General features: G+C 33.6%; 1 protein-coding gene across 4 annotated transcripts in view; it reads left to right on the top strand.

The window, feature by feature from the left end:
- Window positions 1-21,457, top strand: part of FSTL5 (follistatin like 5) — a 596,568-nt gene that overhangs the window by 215,559 nt on the left and 359,552 nt on the right. The window lies entirely within an intron of this gene.

Below are 21,457 nucleotides of genomic sequence, written 5' to 3'. Positions count from 1 at the left end.
AATGCTGAATGTGATATTTCTGTAACATACAAAGTGAAGAACTTTTTAAAAAACTATTATTTTTCAATGTAGTTGACTTCTCCTCTTTGATATATATTAGGGAAAACAGGATGATGAAAAACTTTCCATTGATTACACACAGCATATGTAATTAGGGATGAAATGTTCTAGAAAATGCAGTTGAAAGTTGTTCTCTATTAGACTGATTTATATTTCACTTTTAAAATCTGTTCTGAGAGGTGCATACAAATATTTCAGAGACCATTTGAAAACTTATTAATGACAAAAAATGTAAACCAAATGGGAAAAGTGAGAAGTTTTGCATGTGGTTATCATCCTCATAGTGACGAAAAATAAAATGGTAGGGAATCACATTAAATAAAGGAGATTTGACATGTTCCAGCACAATAAAATGCATAGATAATTATCAATATTGCTCTTTTAATATTAGTTAAGCTAAGTATAAAGAACTTATTTAATTTTAAAATTTTAAGTTAATTTAGTGCATTAATATGCAATAAGTCTATTTTTGGTTTATGAAAACACAACATCTAGGTATAATTTATTGATTAATCTCATGGTTAAAATAGAGCTTCACTCTTTGGGGTGGTATATGCTCAGACAATTGTGACACATTTCATGTGTTCCCTTATGTGATAATCACTTCAACAACATATTTCTATATGTTTCCCTCATTAATATGTGAAATTCCAGTAATTTGCATAATGTCTTTCTAAAGCTCCCTAACCCTGAAATCTAGACAAGGGTGATGATTACATTTTGTCAGTAATTTTCCTCTTGACCACATCTAAAACGCTTACATGTGATCATCAAAGTTCTTTAATAGATTTGCCTGCCAGGCCAGGTTGAATTAAAAGACCATGATATGTACAAACAATATTTAACCAAATTTCTTTATAGTTTTAACATACATCTCAGAGAACACATTTATCTCCAATTTTTTTCAGAGTCATAAACTGCAAATTAAGTTACAAAGAAAAGACAGTAAAATTGTCCTATCATAAAATATTGTAGTAATAATAGTGTATATTTCTAAGTGGAAATTATCACTGTTTATTTCTACTATAAATCAATGCCTTTAAAAATCCATAATAATTTTAAATGGAGATATAATTTTAAAAACATAGTTTATTGAAACAACTGATAATGTTTCAAAAAATTACTTCCCAACGATTCAGAAATAGTTAGGTGCCAGATATGTTTTTCTTGGTGGTTGTCATTCATTTAAATCACAATACTGTGTCTCAAAAGTATATAGGTAAAAGTGTGGAAATCTCTCTGTGAGTAACCCAAAGGCTAGAGACAACTTGGTTACCATTAGCAGAGAGAACCAAGAGGTAGATTAAAACATAGCAAGCAACCAAATCAAAATTTACAAATGAGTTCAGAATAATAAATTAAAGATATTGGTAGATTCTTAGAAAAATAACTAAAATGGTTTTACTTATAGAACATTGTAAGTGGCAAATTTTTGCCAAATACATTTTTTGTTAGATTAGAATAGAACTTATTAGTACAGAAAAGCTAGTGGAAGTTATAAGGTCAATTAGAACCTTATTACAGTTGCTCTAAAGCAGTGGTTCTCAACCTGTGGGTCGCGACCCCTTTGGCGTCGAACGACCCTTATACAGGGGTTGCCTAAGACCATCGGAAAACACATGTATAATTACATATTGTTTTGTGATTAATCACTATGCTTTAATTATGTTCAATTTGTAACAATGAAATTGGGGTTCACCACAACATGAGGAACTGTATTAAAGTGTCGTGGCATTAGGAAGGTTGAGAACCACTGCTCTAAAGAGAGATTGAGATGATGCTGATTTGATTCAAGATGACAGAAGTTCCAGTGGTGATGCAAAGTTGTCTGTCTTAAACAATTTCCTGTGAGTTGGATGCAGAGTTTAAGGAATTAAAGAAATAAACTAAGGAAAAGAAAAAGAAAAAGGAAAAAGAAAAGGAAAAGGAAAAAAGGAAGGAAGGAAGGAAGGAAGGAAGGAAGGAAGGAAGGAAGGAAGGAAGGAAGGAAGGAAGGAAGGAAGGAAGGAAGGAAAGGTTTGAGGAGTTATTTACTAAAATGTGAAACACTGGGGGACTCATACATTTGAAAATGTATATAAAAAGAATATTTATACATATGCATTTAAGGTTAGTTAAATTTGAGTCCCTTTTAGGCAAGCAAGGGTAGATGTTCTTTATGCAGTTTGATATGAGTCAAAAAATTAAATGAGAGTTTGGAGCAGGATACATATATTCAAGAGTTATAAGTATATTAATAAAGAGATGAGGCAAGGTACTCTATAGTTTAGATACTAAACCCTAGGATGAGTGCACACTGGGAAGCAGAGAGCCGAGGATAGAACTCTGTTGTACTTCAACTTTCAACAGTCAGGAGGTGGAGTAAGAACAAGCAAAGGAGATGAATATATAGTCACCAGTGATAGAGCAGGGAACCAACACAACATAGATACACAGAAGCTAGTACAAATGTTTTCCACAGAGGATAAAATGACAAGTTGAATAAAAAGTTGCTGAGATCAAGTAAGATGAGGATTGGAAAATAATCATTAGATTTGAAAAGATTAAGGCCCTGGTTAACTTTGGTAAGAGTATGTAGAGAAGCTGAGAAAGTGAGATAGCAAGAACAGGAAGCTCATTGGAGGAGTGTTTCTCTAAAGAAGACCAGCTATATGTAGGCATATATAGTGCAGGTATAGACACACATGTAGTGGTCAGGAGAGAGACTTGTGAATGTGAATAATGAAGCAGAGAGCAGAAAATATAAAGGGCAAGAAAAAAGAAAGAAATTGCCAGAGCAGAACCTTTGGATTGACTAGAGAGAACTTGACCCAATGAACAAGGGGCAGATATGGAGTTAGATGAGAGCGTGGATTCAGAAGGGAAGGAAAATCAGCACTTTCAGGTGCAGGTAGATGGATATATTTTATGATATAAAAATGTGTTGTTCCCATATGGTTCGTTATATTTTCATAGTGATACTAGCATAAGAAATAAAGCATCAGTTCAAGGTGGCAAAGAAGATGATTATGGAGACTTGAGGAAAACAAACAAACAAACAAAAAAAGGTTATGAAATAATAAACAAGGAAAGAGGGAGAAAAATCCAAGAGAATATAATAGAATTTCCAACAAGTTTAAAAACCATACGGTATCTCTGCTCATAAATTTAAAGTGAGAGTAGTGTTTTGTGGATGTATATTTTTTTCTATTATATTTATAAATGTAGTCAGCTACTTAGATTAAGGATTTCAGAAGAATTGGGTTTAACTAGGATTTTTATTTTCCCAGAAAAGAATTATACTTAAAGAAAGAGTTCAAAGCCACATTTTCCATCTCTCTCAGTGGCAGTTTGATTATGTTATCTCTGCTTTACTGTGTATACCTACTCTACTATCCAGACATCTCCTTGTGGGTATCTTTTGCCTCAGCTTGCATATAAACCAGAATGGATTCACCCAAAATCTCTACATCCTGAAAATTGTGTTACCTATTTGGACTTCCTAGTGCTAACATTGAGTTTACAACTGTGCCTCTCAATTAAAATTTACACTAATGAAATCTGTATTCCAAGATATAGGGCTACGATAGCTGTTTTATTTTAATGGCTTTCCATATTCCTGATCAATTAGCAGTCAGTATGATTGGCATAGGGACAAGCTATACATTTCTTTTTACTTAGGTAAAGAAGGACTACAGGAAGATAACTGTCCCAAAAAAGTGTGGATGAGAAATTATCTTGAAATCTATCCTACAGTACAACTTTATTATTAATTCCATAGGGAGGCTATAAGTAAATGTTATTGAGAATAGCCATTGTAGCAAGGTTGCACTTTGACACACTGCTTTATTTGGTTAAGCAAATGATTTGAAAATTTGAGGCAGCTCAAAGATTTGCTATCTAACATTTCTACATTTAAAATAAATTTATATGTTTTAATCAATCTGGCTCCTGATAATGTTGAAATATAGATAGACTTATTGCGAATGGTTTCAGCTGTTGGCATTTAATTCGTTTTTTGAATGAATTAGTGTCCTTAAAATGGACGAAAATGCTATTAAAAATTGAGAAAGATTCATGACCATTTGATGAATCTAATTGAGCATTAGTATAATTAATTTAAAGGACTTATACTAGATATGCTTGATTAATTTTAAAAATGCTCAAAATTTTACATGCTTGTCAAAGGGCTTCAGGTAATAATTTATATAAAGTAACTAGAGAAATAAAATGCATGCATATGTATACCATGGATCACTGTGTATTAGAAAATATGATTTTTATTGGTTCGTTGATGATTAATGACATTTAAACCTATGGCAAACCCATTCTTAAGGATCTGTCCAAATATGGAGATGACACGATTCTTACCTTTGCCAAGTAGGTGGAGTTGAGTGCTAAACCAATCAATTAATGACCAATGGTATTTTTCCCCATTTCAGGAAAAATATCATTATTAGGTTAGATTAGCAGATGTATCTGATATTCAGGTACATTGAACTTATTCATATCAAAACAAACCTATCTACCTTTTGTTTAGTGAAACGCAGTTTTCCCATACTGTGAAAGTGCCACACTGAATCCAGTTGTTGTTTATGGATGTTTAGTTTTGACTCTTGGCAGTTTATTATTACTGAGTATGAAGTCCAAATTATAGGGAGCAGGGATCCCTGAGAACCATATTCAGCAAGAAATGAGACAATCAAATTAAGAAAACAAAAACAGGGAAGTTAAAAGAAATGTGAAGAACTAATTTCACTTGCTCATCATGCATATGAATTCCTGCAGCTCTGAAAGGCACTGCATTTTGTTTTAGTAAGCAGGCAGGGATCCTTTATAAGAATTTATACCCTCAACCTTACTACGTTTATTCTACCAACCTAGAATATGATGGCCATTTGCTTTACTTTCAGAGGAGTGATGGTATCAGGTAAGGTACAGTGATGCAGTGTATGCCAGGGCTAATGCATACGTATAAACACCCAGACAACCTACTGTCAATATCTGTGGAACTTGGCATGTTTTGACTAAGTGACTGTTGTAAGGAGGAGAAAGACTTTTGGGACTACTCATTGGTATTGTATCTATCTGGCCATTGGACATTCCCCTGCTCCCAATCAAGTACAGAATAGTATATCCTCTAGCTTTGAGGTAGAGTTTTCATGCCCTATCAAAAGCCGTAATTTATTTTGTGAATCCCCTCATTTACTTATTTTCAAAGTTGCTACAAGACAAAACTGGTCATTGTTTATTTTCTAAGTGAAAAATGCTAATAGGCCTACTTCAGAACCACTTTTAGGAAATATAAAAGAACATGTATGTTGGGATGGGTGTGTTTTCCAGTATTCAGAATAATAAGTAAGGGATTTAGCTGCGATGACAGTCTACAAAACACAAGAGTTCGATTTGGGGTTTAATTAAATTTATGCCAAAAAAATTACTTCAAATCCTGGGGAAAAATATGCTTGAATAATATAGCACATGTTTCGGCCTTTAAAATCTTTAGCAAGTGGAAACATTTACATGACACATTGGCACAACCTCCATAGCTCAGAAACAGCTCAGTGTATATAATATAGCAACAGCTTTGTCCATTAATTCCACAGGAAATGTGCGCACTGACTCCTGTATAGATTTGTCACTTCTGCATCTACATCTATTAGGAGCAGCAGGGGTGGAGGTGCATTTCATTTAAACAAACTTATAAAATACATGAAGGGAAGATTATGCCCGACCCTTTCTGTGTATTGCTAATTATTTCAACATCAGATTGTACACAAAATAAATACATAAGTAGAAATCTTATCTTGACAACTAGACATTATCTTACAAGCAACAGGGGACAGAAAGTGGCTACTTCTAGGTATTTTGAAAATCTACTTTTAGATACAGAAGATGGTTTGTTACTCAAAGACGAAGCCTATTTGCACCCCACCCCCTCCAGCAGTCATCCCCATGCCCCTGCCAGAAGGAGACCATTGTTGTCTGAAACTTGAAAGCTGTGGCTCTGACACACATACATCATTACACTGTGGCTATTGGAAAAGGCCAAGGCACTGACCCCATTTACAACCCAATCTTCTGACCCTGTTTCTGAAAAGAAGCTCAAGAGGACCAAACTGTTAAGTGCTTAAAAAACAGCTTCTATTCCAACCTTATTTCTATTCATATTAGAGAGAATGGATCGATTTGAGCTAGAGCCTTTAGCTATTTCAGAAATCTCTCTTCTTTTTCCAAAGTCCTAACCTGAATCCCTTTATCTTTGTCATTCTACTGTTATTATTATTTTTTTCCTAACACCCAGATGTTGATACAATCTCTTTATTTCATGTCACCATCAGCAACTAGTAACGAAGAAGAAAACAATGATTAATCTTAAGATGTCAGGGAGCATTCACAGGACATATTTGACTCTGGCTGATTTCTTTACATTTTTTTTTGGGGGGGGGCACTTAGTAATAGATATGTCTTTTCCTCAGGACACTCAAGTTTCCTTTCCATTCTTCTATGGTACACTCTGTCTTGCATACTGACTCAGGAGTTTGGAAGTTTTGACTCTGAACTAATCATAGGTTTGCATATGTTGGTCTCTACTTTCAGAGTTTATGTGCCAAAATCATAGGATAAAACATTATTGAGAATAAAGAAAATCTTCAACAATAAATGTTATGTATTCTGAGAAAAAGATGAATGGGATATTTTAAATAATTACTTCTCAACACTAATAAATAATGGATAAAATTTTGAGGAAATAAACTTGCTATTTCTAATCATCTTATCCTAAATTACTTAAATAAATTAAATTGTAAGCCATTCAAGAATTCAAAAAATGATCTTTTTGAGTCCTTAACTGTGTTTTTAAAACACAAAATCATCTTTCTTATGCTGTGTTCCTGCAATTTCACACTGAGATTGATATTTAAGTGACAATGCCTATGAGTTTGACAGATTTCATCAGAATTTTGTTTACTTGTGAATCTCTAAGTTATCAAAATTGGAAATTGTAATGAAAGTTGATGAAAACCTTACTCTTAAAAGTTTTAGAAGTTGAGTTTTTTTTAAAAGAATATTTTATTGATTTCTTATGGAGAGGAAGAGAGAGGGATAGAGAGTTAGAAACTTCGATCAGCTGCTTCCTGCACACCTCCTAGTGGGGATGTGCCTGCAACCAAGGTACATGCCCTTGACGGGAATTGAACCTGGGACCTTGCAGTCCACAGGCTGACGCTCTATCCACTGAGCCAAACTGGTTAGGGCTGAGTTATTTTTTTAGTGAGTTTTGTCCCATACAGGACTTTTCTAATGTATTTTAGGATACTTAAGGACACTTTCTTTTCCCTGATTCCTACCACCTCATCCCCATCACCCCTGGTTTGGCTCCTGAGTTTGTCTAGTAGTACTGTTTTTGTCACTGTCATAACTTTGCCTTTCACCTTCTGTCTTTACATGAATGAAGCAAAGACTTGAAGAATTGAAAATTAAATGAAGGGCCCAGAGTAACACAGAAAAGGCCTGTGTCCAAGGACATGCAATGTCTGATATTAGTTAATTGGAGATTGATTGATTGATTGATTGATGCAACTGTTGCTTTGGAGAAAAAGACTAAATACACTTTGGGAAAACTCACATACTCTTTCTCAATAGGGACTTATTGCCTATAACTAAACACCAAACAATATTCCATGAACCTTAGTAATACATTTAAGTATAATTTGAGGAAAAGTCCAACATGATTTCTATAATTGAATTGTCTTTTGATAATAATTTCTTTTAAGTCTTTAGGTTCTATATATAAGATTCATGTTGTATAATTTCAATTGTTAAAAAAACATATTTTACTAAGATTATAATATAATTATATAAGGATATTTTAATAATAATGCAAGGAATGCGTGAAAGAAAATGAAGGGTTGGCTTCATGTCTAATTCTTGAAGAAATTAGTGAAAAGGTGTTTTTAATTTTTCTTTTTTAATAGGACAAAGGTGTAATGGTTTTTGATAGGTCTAGAAAAAGAAGGTTTTTTTAAAACTAGGATATGAACATTATATTAGAACACTTAGGACCAGTAACATCAATAGTGTCTTTTAAAATGTGTTAAAAGCAATGGCATAGAAAATGAGTAGATAAATTTATAAAAGTCTTAAGAACCTGATCAAAAGAAGATGAAATAATGAATGAACTACATGAAATAAAAAAAGTTAGAACTTGGGATTTGATATCCTATAGGAATATTAAAAACATCACAAAAAATTCTAAAAAGGTGTTTAATATAGTCAAACTGTTGACTTTCACTAGGAAGAATAGCCTGACTTTGCTGACTAATTAGATCTCACCATTCAAATATCCACAAGCCTAATAATGGTGGACAAGTTTATGGTCTCCTATGTGACTATTTGAAATATATAATTAAAAAAATTGAAACACCTCTCTCTACCATTGTAGCAAACAGAGAAAGATAATTTGACAAAGCTTATTGGTACATAAAACCATATCTGTGGTGGTTTTTGTCTTTACTTAGTGAACTTGGGTATTTTATCAGATTAAATATCCTATGATCTTATATATTTTACTGATTTTACAGTATCTTTTAGGTAGGTACAATCTTTATTAAACTTATTAAAAACTAGGGAAAATATTGTTATATATAATTTATAATTTGTAATAATATTAAGTTAACAAGTACTTTAAGGAACTGAGAACAATTAAATTTATCAGAATACATGTAACAAAGAATACCTAGATTAAATTAAACTAAAGAAGAAAAAAGATGAGATTGAAAATGTCCCACATATATAGTCATCTTTATTTGGGATTTAATTACGTAAACTCAGTATCACACTAATTTTTTCCTAACTACAATCTATTTCAAAGATTAGATAGACATTTTTAAAAGACAAATAAGATTGTTATTCTTCTCAAAATATCCAAGATGCATTTTAATATCCTATACAAAGTGCAGTCTCTTAATCACAACCTGGAAGATTTCATGTGGCATTGTGAATACCTATATCTTAGAAGTCCTCTCATCACACTCCTGAATTGCTTGCTCATTTTAGCCTCAATGTCCATTTTCATTGGCAAACACAGCGAGCTCATTTCTACCCAAGGCCACAAACATTTCCTGTTTGTGTACTGCTGCTAATGTTACTCTTGACATCCTCACATGGCTCATTCCCTCAATTCATTCAGCTCTCACATATCACCTCCTCACAGGGCACATTTTATAAAATACCTATTTGTTTTCAAAATACTTACCATTACTGTAAATATTACTATCAATTTTTGTCTTCTTTTTTTTGGGGGGGGGAGGGGGGCAAGTTTTCTATTAAAATGCAAACTCTCCATGCCAGGATGACTCGCTTTCGTAGTGATTGAGCATTGACCTATCACCCAGGAGGTCACAGTTCAATTCCAATCAGGGCATATGCCCCAGGTTGTGGGCTCAATCGCAGGTCAGGAGCATGCAGGAGGTAGCCAATCAATGATTCTCTCTGATCAAGGGTGTTTCTCTCTCCCTCTCTTTTCCTCTCTGAAATCAATAAAAATATGTATTTTTTTAAAAAAAATGTAAACTCAAGTCAGTATGTTGTCATTCTTACAGATTATCTATTCTCATAGCCTAGAATTGAGGCAGCAGCTCAGTAAATATGTGATGAATGAAAGCATGAATATTCAACCATGTCCTTTAGAAGCTTTAAAAGATAACAATAAAAGTGATTTAGAAAAAGAGTAACTGACTTCTAAAAAAATTAAACAGTACAGATAATCTCAAATATGTGAAATAGAATGTAAATATACAAAATGAAATTCTCTATAATCCAAAAAAAGATGTAAGAAAATAAAAATACAATATTTTCTATTCTTATAAGAATTGTTTCTATGAAATTATGTAAATGCCTGATTTCCTAATTAGAAAAATTCAATAGTTTTTCAGATTTAAGATACTATAATGTTCTTATATTATTAACTTCTGCAGCTGCAGTATTATTAAATGCAAAGTCTATTTTATACATTACAATCATTAACATTTATTAAAAAATGAAAACTATTTAATAATATTATATTAAACAAAATTGAAAATATAAATTTTTCCCAGTTGTATTAATCTGCTTATATACTGATAATTTTGGAGTGTGTGTGGTAGAATGGGAAACATCTCTCTAGGATTTAAATTAAAAATTTCATATAATGCATTAATATATTGGTGGAGAACATTATTACCTGAAAACTAATATTAGCATGAACATTTTAGAAAATAAGATATTAATTTAAAGAAATTGCTAATATTTAAACATTTTCACCTATAAAACAACAATTTTTTATGTTTCAATTTAACATGTTATTTATCATTTTTACCATTAGTCATGGAATGAATTAATTCAGGAGGCAAAACAATGAAGATATTTTTTAAAAAGCTTATAGAATTGTTGGCACTATTTTTGAGAATTTTGCATTATTATGGAATTCAAAGGTCATGTCAGCCTATCAAAAAGATTTAGGCTGAACTGATACTTGATACATCAGTTATCTAGACACATACTGATCCTACATATTGACTGCATATTTCCATGACCATATAGATAAAAGAGGAAACTTACTCTCTTGCAGTGCAGAAGGTGGTCCATTGTCATTTAGAGAGCCCAATATAGTCACATAACTAAGGGAAAATAACATAGGAAGGAAACAGGAAATATGCTCCTCTATATATTTGTTGTGGTGCCCCAGAAAGTACTAACCCCAGAGTCCAGAAAACTGGTTCTGAATCTCACCGCTGCCCACTTAGAGGCCAATACTTAGGATACACAAAAATATTGTGAGTGTGTGACCTATGAAAAAATAATTCTGAGTTTTTAATGAGGATTAAACACCAGGATGTGTGAGTGTGTTTATCACACTGTTTTTACAGAGGTAAATACTCTTTAAAGTAATTTGAAATAATTAACTTCATTATTTTATGTCCTGTTTCTGGCTCGATTCCTGCTCTGACATCATGTATTGTATCACAGTTACAACTGCTGTGGATAAGGTTTCAGGTTTCAGGTTTCAGGCAGTCCAAAAATCTGTTTAAATTCAGCTTCATATTTCTCTAGTTGAAATTGCTCTGGATTTAACATTGGGCTCAATTTCTGTCCCTGCTACTTGCTAACAGTGTGGCAAGTCTTGCAATTTAATTGAGCTCCTCAGTTAAATGTGAATCATAAATGTCACTTAAAAGCTGGTTCCAAATAAAAAGACATGAAACATTTTTTAAAAAAAATAATGCTTCTTTGAAAGATGGGGAGAACTGTAACAAGAGATTTTTCCCCTCTTATTCATAGGAAAAGGGCATGCCTAATGTAATTGTAAAATAGTGTAACTAAGTGGCTAAGAGAATGGGCACTGTGGTCTAGTTATTGTGTTTCTGCTACTTGTTAGCTGTAAGAACTTGGGCAAGTTAGCCAAAAGCTCAAATCTGAATTTTCTTATTTGAAAAATAGAAATAATAACAGTACCTACCCTGCAGGGTTGTTGTGCTGATTGGATACTCTAAAGAAGGTATCAGAGAACATTTGGTAGTGGGAGGGGCGGCATCCATTGGAGAGACCCCAGCAGTGCCCAGGCCCTGGATGTACTGCTCCCACCTCTGGGGTCCTGGGCGAGACTGAGGAAGAAGCAGACACTGGCTTTAGTTCAAGCAGGCCAGGCCTCAAAACCAGAACTGCTCTTCCAAGCCACTTGGGGCGGGAAGAGCAAGACACCTACAGCTCTTCCTTTCCCAGCAGCTCCCTGGTCCTCACTGCATGTTAGCGTGTGAGGGCCACCACCTCTTCTGGGTGCCACCGACCCCAGGCTGGTCTCTTAGAGAGCAAGTTCAACAGGCCTGAGGGCTGTCCGGTGGTACATGGGCTAGAGCAGAGCCAGGAGTCAGGGACAGTGGCTACAGCTCCCAGGGAAGCCTGTTGAAGAAGGAGGACCTGGGGGCAGTGGCCTGGGACCTGGGGAAGCTACAGTGGTACGGAAGAGGATGAAGGGGACCAGGGAAATTGCCAGAACAGCCCACACTTGCGCAAGGCATGGCCACCCGTCCTGCTGCTGCTCTGCAAAGCACGGAGGCCCCAGGACCCCAGAACCCCCGGAGTCTGGCCCTTAGAAAACTCCACCTTCCTCCTGAGAGGGAGACAACAAGGGGACAAGTGCGAGAACATTCCAACCGGGGTGACAGTGGCACGTGAGCAACAGGGTTCAGATTTGCTTTGCACAGGGGACTCGCCTGTTGAAAGACTTCCTCAGAATAGAAAGGAAACATCTCAAGAAACTTATTGCACATCAGCCTCCAATTCCACCGTGGGCAGAAGAGGGCAGCGGGAACTCACACTGGGAGTGGCCTGTAGCTGGAAACATGGAGCCAGTCCTCCAGGGAGAACCAGGCCTCCTGTCAGCCCTTCACTTACAAACTCCGCAGGCTCTGTCTAGGGGGAGAGGTGGCCAGTGTGGGGTTTCCTCCCTCGCAGAGTCAGGCCCAGAGGTTTACAGTTTTCTAAGCTTTGATAATGTGAAGCTCCAGGTTCAGAGGATGCCGTTGAGCACATCGGAAGTCAGTAATTGTTGGTGTTTGCATGTATGTATGTACTATTTAAGGTCGAAAGAAAATAAATTTCAAAAGCAAAAATATTAACTCTATAAGAAAAAACAAAACAAACAAACAAAGAAGACAAAGCACGATATGTCTTGTCCGCCTTAATTTGGCTGTGCACCTGAGCTGTGCCATTTCCACCCAGTGGGCAGCAGCCGTGGGCGAGGATGGAGCTGGACCATGGGACGCAGCATTAGAGCCCAGTTGGTATCTTGTGAGAAACATCCAGAGTGGCTAGTGGGCTGCGCTTCCCAGTGTGTTGTTCATGTGGAGATGTGAATGCCTCCTGCTTAACATATCTGTATAAAGTGCTGTCTGATTAAACCTTTTTTCCACTTGCTTTTTTGGAGGGCTCATAAAAGTGCGCGCGCGCGCACACACACACACACACACACACACACACACAAAGACAAGGTGGCACCATTAAAACTGTCTCTGCCATTAAAAAAAGAAAAGAAAAAAGATAGTAAGTACCCTGCACATGAGCGCTATCATTATGATTGATTTCTCTAAGCATTGATTTACTTTTGACAAGTAGTGATGTAACCAGGAGAGTTTTACTAAATAATGTGCACATTCATGAAGAAAATATTTCCCTGTCTTAAAGCTTCATGTACAACATGGGGTATGTTTGTAGTATAAATATGCGCCACATGAATTAATTTGTATGGGTGCATGTGTTTACTTAAATGCATCTTAAAGAAGCATGTGTATCTTTGTCCACAGTCAAACAAATAGAGAGATGACCAAAAAATGTTTTGGGATTTTTTTTTCAGTGACTCAAATACTACATTAAAATGGACATTGGTGGTGGTCCTGTAGTTATGTGAGTGTGAAGAAGAGTCCTGATTTTTCTAAAGCCTGGATTAATAACTTTATAGTGTAATGGAGAGAAAATTGAATTCTGGAGTCAGAGAGGCCTGACATTAATCTGCGTTCCACCTCTTACTCTTGACTTTATCTAAACACTCATCACAGAATTAACCTTCTTCATCCATAAACATAACATTGAGTTAAATGAGTGGTAATATCATCTTCATGTAAAATTCTAAAACTTAGAACTGTACAATAGCTCCTAACTTCAATGATTTTTTTAAAATACAGTCTATAGATACAGGATGTAGAACATCCTGTGTTTTTTGTTTGTTTTTCTGTGTTTTGGTATTTTTGGTTGTTTGTTTGTTTGTTTTAACAATGGGTAGAATTTAAGCTCCACAGTCATTCCCAAGAAAAGTCTGACTAATAAAGTAAAAAATTGTTTTTACCTTCCAGTTTAGAACATGAATCTTTAGAGAAAGGGGAACAAATACTGATTAATAAAAATTGCCGATGTCAACTTAGAGCACTGAAAATGTGTAAGAGTGATTTTTAAGGAATTACTGCTGATACTGCAAATCAGGCAGCAGTACGCTGCTCTCATTTGTTTTGTTTTAATAAACTTTATATAGCTACTAAGAATTACACTGTTAACAGAGAATGCAATAAATATCCAGTGGTTAGAAACAGTTTTGAATTACCTGATAAGAAAAAAAATAATGTATGTCTGCTTAGTTTTTACTAGACAAAAGAGTTTTAGTATTGTTTTTCTAATTGTGCTTTTTAATTGGAAATAGTATGAAAGCATTCTGATAATTCCAGTGGTTTAGCTGTTAAGGATTATTTTATGTCTTTAGTTTATATTGATGACATTAGAAAAATGAAGCAGCATCCTAAACAAAGAATTATGGTAAGATGACAAGTTTAAAATATTAGAATGGGATATAGAACTTGAGAATAGTCTTTCTAGTGCTAAAAGCTAATTATGACTTAGAAGTTCCATTATCTGTCTTAAATTTAAAACAACTGCTAAATGGATCATTTCTTTGTTATTTAGCCATTCAAGCTTATCTCTTTGATAAAGGTCTTTGCCATCCAAACGGAACATAAAGATTTTATTGGTCTCTAATGATGCCAACTACAGCTGTACAATCATCATTTTAGAGTCCAAGCTCTGTCTGCTCTTAGATCTGCCGTTACTTGATCACAATTGCAGAAGTATCTTTAAGTGTATTTGCTTAACCAGATGGTAAATGGCTGTAGAGGGAATACATTTCTCTTTTTTACTGTATGACTAAGTGTTAAAACAGAAATTTTAGCTATGGTGGGAAAACACAGACTTATATTATACTAAAAATAGTTTCCCTTACTTTTTTGCAAGAAAACGATATGAATATCTGCAGCATGAGAATACAACACTATGGCAAACATTTTTTATAATATGCACATAGAATTTGAATACTTTTTAAATGAAAGTTAAGTAAAACAAAACATTGATACAAAATGTCATTTGATTTCTGACATATTTTGCAAACGAAAACCTGAAGAATTTCCATATTTATTCTTTTTTAAACTATTAACTTAAATGATCAGAATAAAAGGTCTAAAAATCATGATATTCGGAAGTATTTTAATTTGATATATATATATATATATAAATAATGATATTTCACATATGTAAAAGTTTGTAAATAAACTTATGGTATGAGAATTCTTAAAATTTATATGAAATACTTTGTTAATTTTGGGTTAACTCTTAAAATTTGAAAAGATGTGAGAATGTGTGAATAGATATATTCAATATATATTTGAACTTATAAAATTCTACAAGGTTTATATATTAGGAGGACAGCTAGGATTATAATTTCTGTTGAAAAGAAAAAAAATATTTGGTGGTGTCCTAGAGTAATGAGTGTGAACTGAGAATTATAAAATATTAAACAAACTTAAAACTTTAGCCCCTGTTTTCCAAAACCAAGTAAATAGTAAGTGTATAGTATAATGATAAAAAGGAATGCATCTTGAATTACTTTAATAACTATAATATCATGAACAGTGATTTGTTTCCCTGAATAACAAAATAAGCATTCAGCTTGTATGGGACCATCACTTGAAAAGTAAGCAAATGAAAGCAGATTTATTTTGGAAAAGTTATTGGTAGTCATATTAAACTGTCAGCTGGTAGTTCAGATAATGACATGATTGAAATGAAAGCACCGCAATTTATAATTTCAGGATACTAGAGTGTAAGATATTCAAGCGTAAGACGTAGAAGGACAAGCATATAAGGAAAACAAAATCCTAGAGGCACCCATGAACATGGATAGTTAATGTGGACTGGAAGTTAAGTTTCTCAGATATGGAAGTCAAAAAAATTGAAGCTGCACTGTCAGTTAAACTTGGTCATTCAAATGGGCTTCTTTGATGGTAGAAATTTATGTTGAAGAGAGAGATTAATATCAGTACTGAGACAACTTCCTGGTAGACTTTGGTGAAGTCAATGGGTTAATGAAGGGGAAAAGTGACAAAGAAAATATAAACTATAGTGAATATTAGTAATCAGGGACTGGGTGAGTCTTGGTATCTTGACAAGGTATTATCCTTTCTAAACTTAGGTGTCCCCACCTGTTAAATAAATTATTCTTGGTGAGGTCCCTACTGAACATTTCACTGCAGAAGAATAATTGTAGGTAATCAGTCTTATAAATATTAGTCTTAAGGGACAAGTGAATTAAATTGGAAGCTTACCAGTTGAGTATGAGTGAATATTTGACTAATAAATGAGATTGCTCATCAATTTTAATCATGTATGTATTCAAGTAGAAATATATTAGAAAATAAAGTAGAGTAAATCTTAGTAAATATTAAGTGAGGTGGATCTTAAAAAATGTTTAAAAGATGCGATAGTTATCATTAAGGATATAGTAGCAAAAGGTGAAAAAATCTGAGAAGAATTTAAAATCGGGGTAATAAAGAGACCCAATGGTGTAAATAGGGATAGATAAGTAGGTGATAGATAGATAGATAGAGAATACAGAGTCCCTGAAGTAGACAAAAACACTTTGGCAATAGTGTGTGAAGTAGCTTTAATTGTTTTGTGTTATTTCTCCTGTTTTTTTTTTTTTCATCTTTCTTGGTCAGTAGTCTGAATGCTTAATTTAATTTATATGTGCTTAAATAACTGTCTGATACCCCTGAAAACATGCAACATTAATTTAAGTTAAATGACTCTCAGCCTTACCAACTAATGCTGTTATGGGATTTGGGATTTAAGAATTTGCTACACAGGCTTTCTTCAGAACCATTAAATATTGCATTACCTGTAAATTACCAAGACAATAAAATGCTAGCCACCATAAATTTACTTATTTCAAAGCTTAAGTTGTCCAAGCTTGAGTAATATATTTAAACAGTAGTTTTTAATCAATGCTATAATCTTTCTAGATAAAGTTTATATCATGATTTTGTATTGATAACCAACCGAGAGATTCATGAATCGCTATATAAATATTTGTGATGTGTTTCAATCTCAGATATAGCATGTTTGTAACCTAAAACAGAATGTGCACTTTTTCTTTTGCATTAGGAGCAGTCTCTTCATATCTCTTAAAGTACTGGCCCTTTTACATTCAAATATGACTGAAGAATATGGAAGATATTTACTTCAGTGTATCTTATTTATTGAAATAAAAATTTCTGATATAAAGAAATTTTGATCAGCTACCCACCAATATGAATCAGACAACTTTAAAAAATATCTCTATCGTTGAAAGTATTACAGATGTTCACTTTGTCCCCCCCTTGACCCTCTCTATCCCTTTCCTGCCCCCACCTCAGGTCTTCACCACCCTATTGTCTGTGTCCATGGATTATGAATATATGTATGTAAGTTCTTTGGTTAATCTCTTCCCACTCACCCACCTACTCCCATCTTCCCTCTGAGATTCAATAGTCTGTTCAATGCTTCTATGCAGAGAATCTTTTTTGTACTTTTATCTTTCTCCAAATTACATAGTTATTTCCTTTTTTACTTTAAATATTATTTTATTTTTCAGTTACAATTGATATGCGATATTATATTAGTTTCAGGTGTACAACCTAGTGATTAGACATTATATAACTTACTAAGTGATTACCCAGATAAGGCTAGTACCTATCTGACACCATGCATAGTTATTATAATATTAGTGACTATATTCCCTATTCTGTACTTTATATCCCCATGACTATACTGTAGCTACCAATTTATATTTCTTAATCCCTTCACATTTTCTAACTATTCCTCCAAACTTCCACTCATTTGGCAACTGTCAAAATGTTCTCTGTTACCTATAAGTCTGTTTATGTTCTGCATGTTATTTTATTGTTTTTTAGATTCCACATATAAATATATAAAAAAGATACCTCATGAAAAATAGTTTTGTTTAGAAATATATCTCATTTCAGAAACATTAAATTTTATATAAGAGACATCTCACATATGTGAAAGCCCAATTTAATTAAATGACATGTTATAAGTTTAAGTAAAGCAAATATTTGAATTGCATTGTTTCAACTATTTTCTATGATTTTTTACTTTCTATAGTAGGAAAACTCCAATTTATATTGCATTTCACACTATTGTGCATCACATTTTTTTTCTTAAGGAACAGAGTAAAAGGAGAGAAAAGAAAGGCTCAGTTCTCAAACTGAGTGGGCACATGGCATGGATCTCTTTACCTCGGTCCTTTACAACTGTTATCTAGTCCCTTTCTTGCTTGCATGGTTTCTGATAATATGTTAGATATAATTCCTATCTTTGTTTCTCTACAAGCAAGATGTTTTTTAAGTCTTCATCCAAGATTGTTTTTATATACTTTCGACTTTTTATAATTTGGAAATTATATGACTCAGTTTAGTTTTTGGCATTTATGCTGCTTGGTGTTCTCTGAATTTCACAGATCTATAGTTTGATGCCTGATATTATTTTGGAAGAAATTCTCAGTCATTATTATTTCAAATATTTATCTGTTCTTTTCTCTATGATATTCCCATTATCAGAATGCTATACCTTTTGTAGTTGGATATCCCATTCTGTTTTTTATTCCCATTCTTTGCTTGCTTTCCTTTTTGGTTTTTGAGAATTCTGCTGGTATATAATCCTCTACCTCGGAGATTATTTCCTCAGCCTTGTCCAGTCTACTAATAAGCTCATCAAAGGCGTTCTTCATTGCTGTAACAGTATTTTCCTCTCTAGAATTTCTTTGGTTCTTTCGTAGGATTTCTATCTCTGCTTACATAGCTCATCTGTTCTTGCATACTACTTTATTCATTAGAGCCTTTAACATAATAATTATAGAGGCTTTAAATTCCCAGTCTAATAATTCCAACAACTCTGCCATGTGTGGATTTGATACTCAATCTCTTCAAATTGTGTTTTTTGTCTTTTAGTATGCTCTGTAAATCTTTTATGATAGCCAGAAGTGATGTACTGGATTAAAGGAACTATTATACTTATACTTTTAATAATGTGGTGGTATGGTAGAGAGGGGTGGGACAGAGAAGCATACTATATATAGTCTTACAATTAGGACAGCTTGGTGACTTGAAAGATTCTTACATGAGGAACTGAAAGCTAGAAGTTTGTCTTTTACTTTTACCTCTTGTTTTTAAACTAATATTGTGGTATAGGCAGGAAAAAAATCACACATTCCTGAATACTATATGCTTTACAAACATCCAAAACATATCTTTAACAGACTTTACCCACAAAGAGAGGAGATATATATTCTTTAGCAATTATTACCTTGAAAATCAATAATTAACTATTGACCCAAATTGAATAATAGATGGACATTTTGGAAAGGTATATTTTGGAGACAGAATGAAACCAAGCTATTTATAAATTTCAGTGAACCATTTAGCATTAATCTTCATACATGAATGACCAGAGAATCCTCCTGATAATGCTGCCTGCTCTGTTAAGCAGTCTGTGGCTCTACCCTCAACTAGAAAGATAACACAAGTCCTGTGAAATCATTATTCTACTGGAAAAGGAAATGGAAATGTGTAGAAGAAAAAAAATGAAGATGAAACGTGTTTACAAATTATTTTATGTTTAGTGTTTTTTATCTAAGTAGGAAGTACACTAGATATAGTATTCTTATTTATCATTATTTATAGGTTTTTTATTCCTTAATTAGAACTTGCAATAATTATCTTGGATTTGTAATTATCTTGGATAATATAATTGGGTTGAAATATTTATTATGGATTTTTAAATAGTGCCATTAAAAATGGCACCATTTAATGGTGTAAAATAGCAAGCAGATAAGAAAAGAAAATCTCTTAACTGAGAGAGATGCCAAAACTGTGCGAATGTTTTCAATTTTCCAAGTATTACAATTTTGCTTTGGTACAGCAGATTCAGTTTCTAAATAATCTGATGTCAGGGATTAGGTGAGGATTTGAGGTTTTCAAGCAGTAGGTCACTAGTGACTTTAGAAAATCCTGAATTAGAGAGGAACAATTTAAGATAAGACAGGTGATCAGCTTAAAGTCCATTACTGTTGGCTTAGGTCTTGTAAGAGAAAAAAAAATACGGCTTTTACAGAGTCTGGAAAAAAGTGGACTAGAGGATGAAGGTAACAGGAAACTGAACAAAAAAAGGGATGTTAATATAACTGAATACTATTTAATCAAATATAACAAACATTAAAAAATTATTTTGATCATTTGTAAGGCCATCGTATATTTCTGTCTTAAAAATGACTGATCAAGTAGGAATTTTAAATGATTAGACAGAAATGGGTTTGGGGCTACTTAAGGACAAGCATCATATATTAGTCAGAGGTCATTTTATAAAATTCCATAGATGCCTGCTAACATGGTTAATAAATCATCTTTGAGAGAAAATGCAAATTAACATTTAAGGAATTTTTGTATTCAGAATCAAGAAATCATGCTGGAGAAATCATTCAAATAGGGTAGAAGGTCTTTTCTAAACCTAAACCAGTTGTATAACTGACTACAGAGTATTAGGCTGTGTATGTAACCTCTGTTGTGACTGTAATGGAACCAGATGGCCCAGATAAGCCTGTGTGAGTGAAAGCGATTTTCTTTCATAAAAGCAAAACAACCCCCAACAACAAAAGACAATGACCTAAGTAAGCCCTTTCCTGCTATTACTAGAATGCTAAGACTTGTGTACTTTTCCCCCCAACTCGGGTATTTAGAACATCAGGACACTGCTGACTGTCTGGGGCAAAAAGTAATCAGCAAAAAATGTGCTGGGGTTCAAATGTCAGGATCAGAAAAATCAGCATTAAACAGTGATTTCTATAATTTAAATGTGGATGACAAAGACTGTTGTTGGGAAAGCTGTTTGCTTTCCATGTAATTGTTTTATAGGGTGTCCCAGGTACTTAATAGGGTGTATTACCTAATACTGTTGAAATCCCAAGTCCTGAAGTTGGCTGATACAACTTCAGTATGTAATGTAACCTTACTACAAAAAAAAATTGTATGTATGTGTTGCGTGTGTATACCCACACGTGTGTGGTGAGAAGAGAACAAAATACTGAGTTCAAATGCAGTTATTAAACTATTGGTCTTGAGTTATTAAATAGATAAATCATACTCTTTGGCTAGTTAGAGTTGTCAGAATTAAGTTTCATTTCTCAGCAATATCACAAGTTACTATATTATATTATGGAAAAGTAATGCTGATATTTTTAAAATTTACACACAGTATTTTTTTTACCTTTTTGGTATACAGTTTTATGAGTTTTAACACATGTATAATTTTGAGTAACCAATTTTATAATCAGAATACAAATAAGTTTCCTTACCATCCAAAAATCCCATTGCTGGATTTTTGTAGTTACACCCTATTCTGATCTCATCTTTTCCCTTATAGTTTTGTGTTTTTTCAAAATGTCTTATGAATAGAATCATACAATATGGCGTTATTTAAAACTGGCTTCTTTCACTCAGCATAATGTATCTGA

The sequence above is a fragment of the Myotis daubentonii genome, chromosome 5 (genome assembly GCF_963259705.1).
Source record: "Myotis daubentonii chromosome 5, mMyoDau2.1, whole genome shotgun sequence".
Classification (NCBI taxonomy): Eukaryota; Metazoa; Chordata; class Mammalia; order Chiroptera; family Vespertilionidae; genus Myotis; species Myotis daubentonii.
The sequence above is the reverse complement of the archived record's forward strand: the minus strand, read 5'-3'. Positions and strand labels throughout refer to the sequence as shown.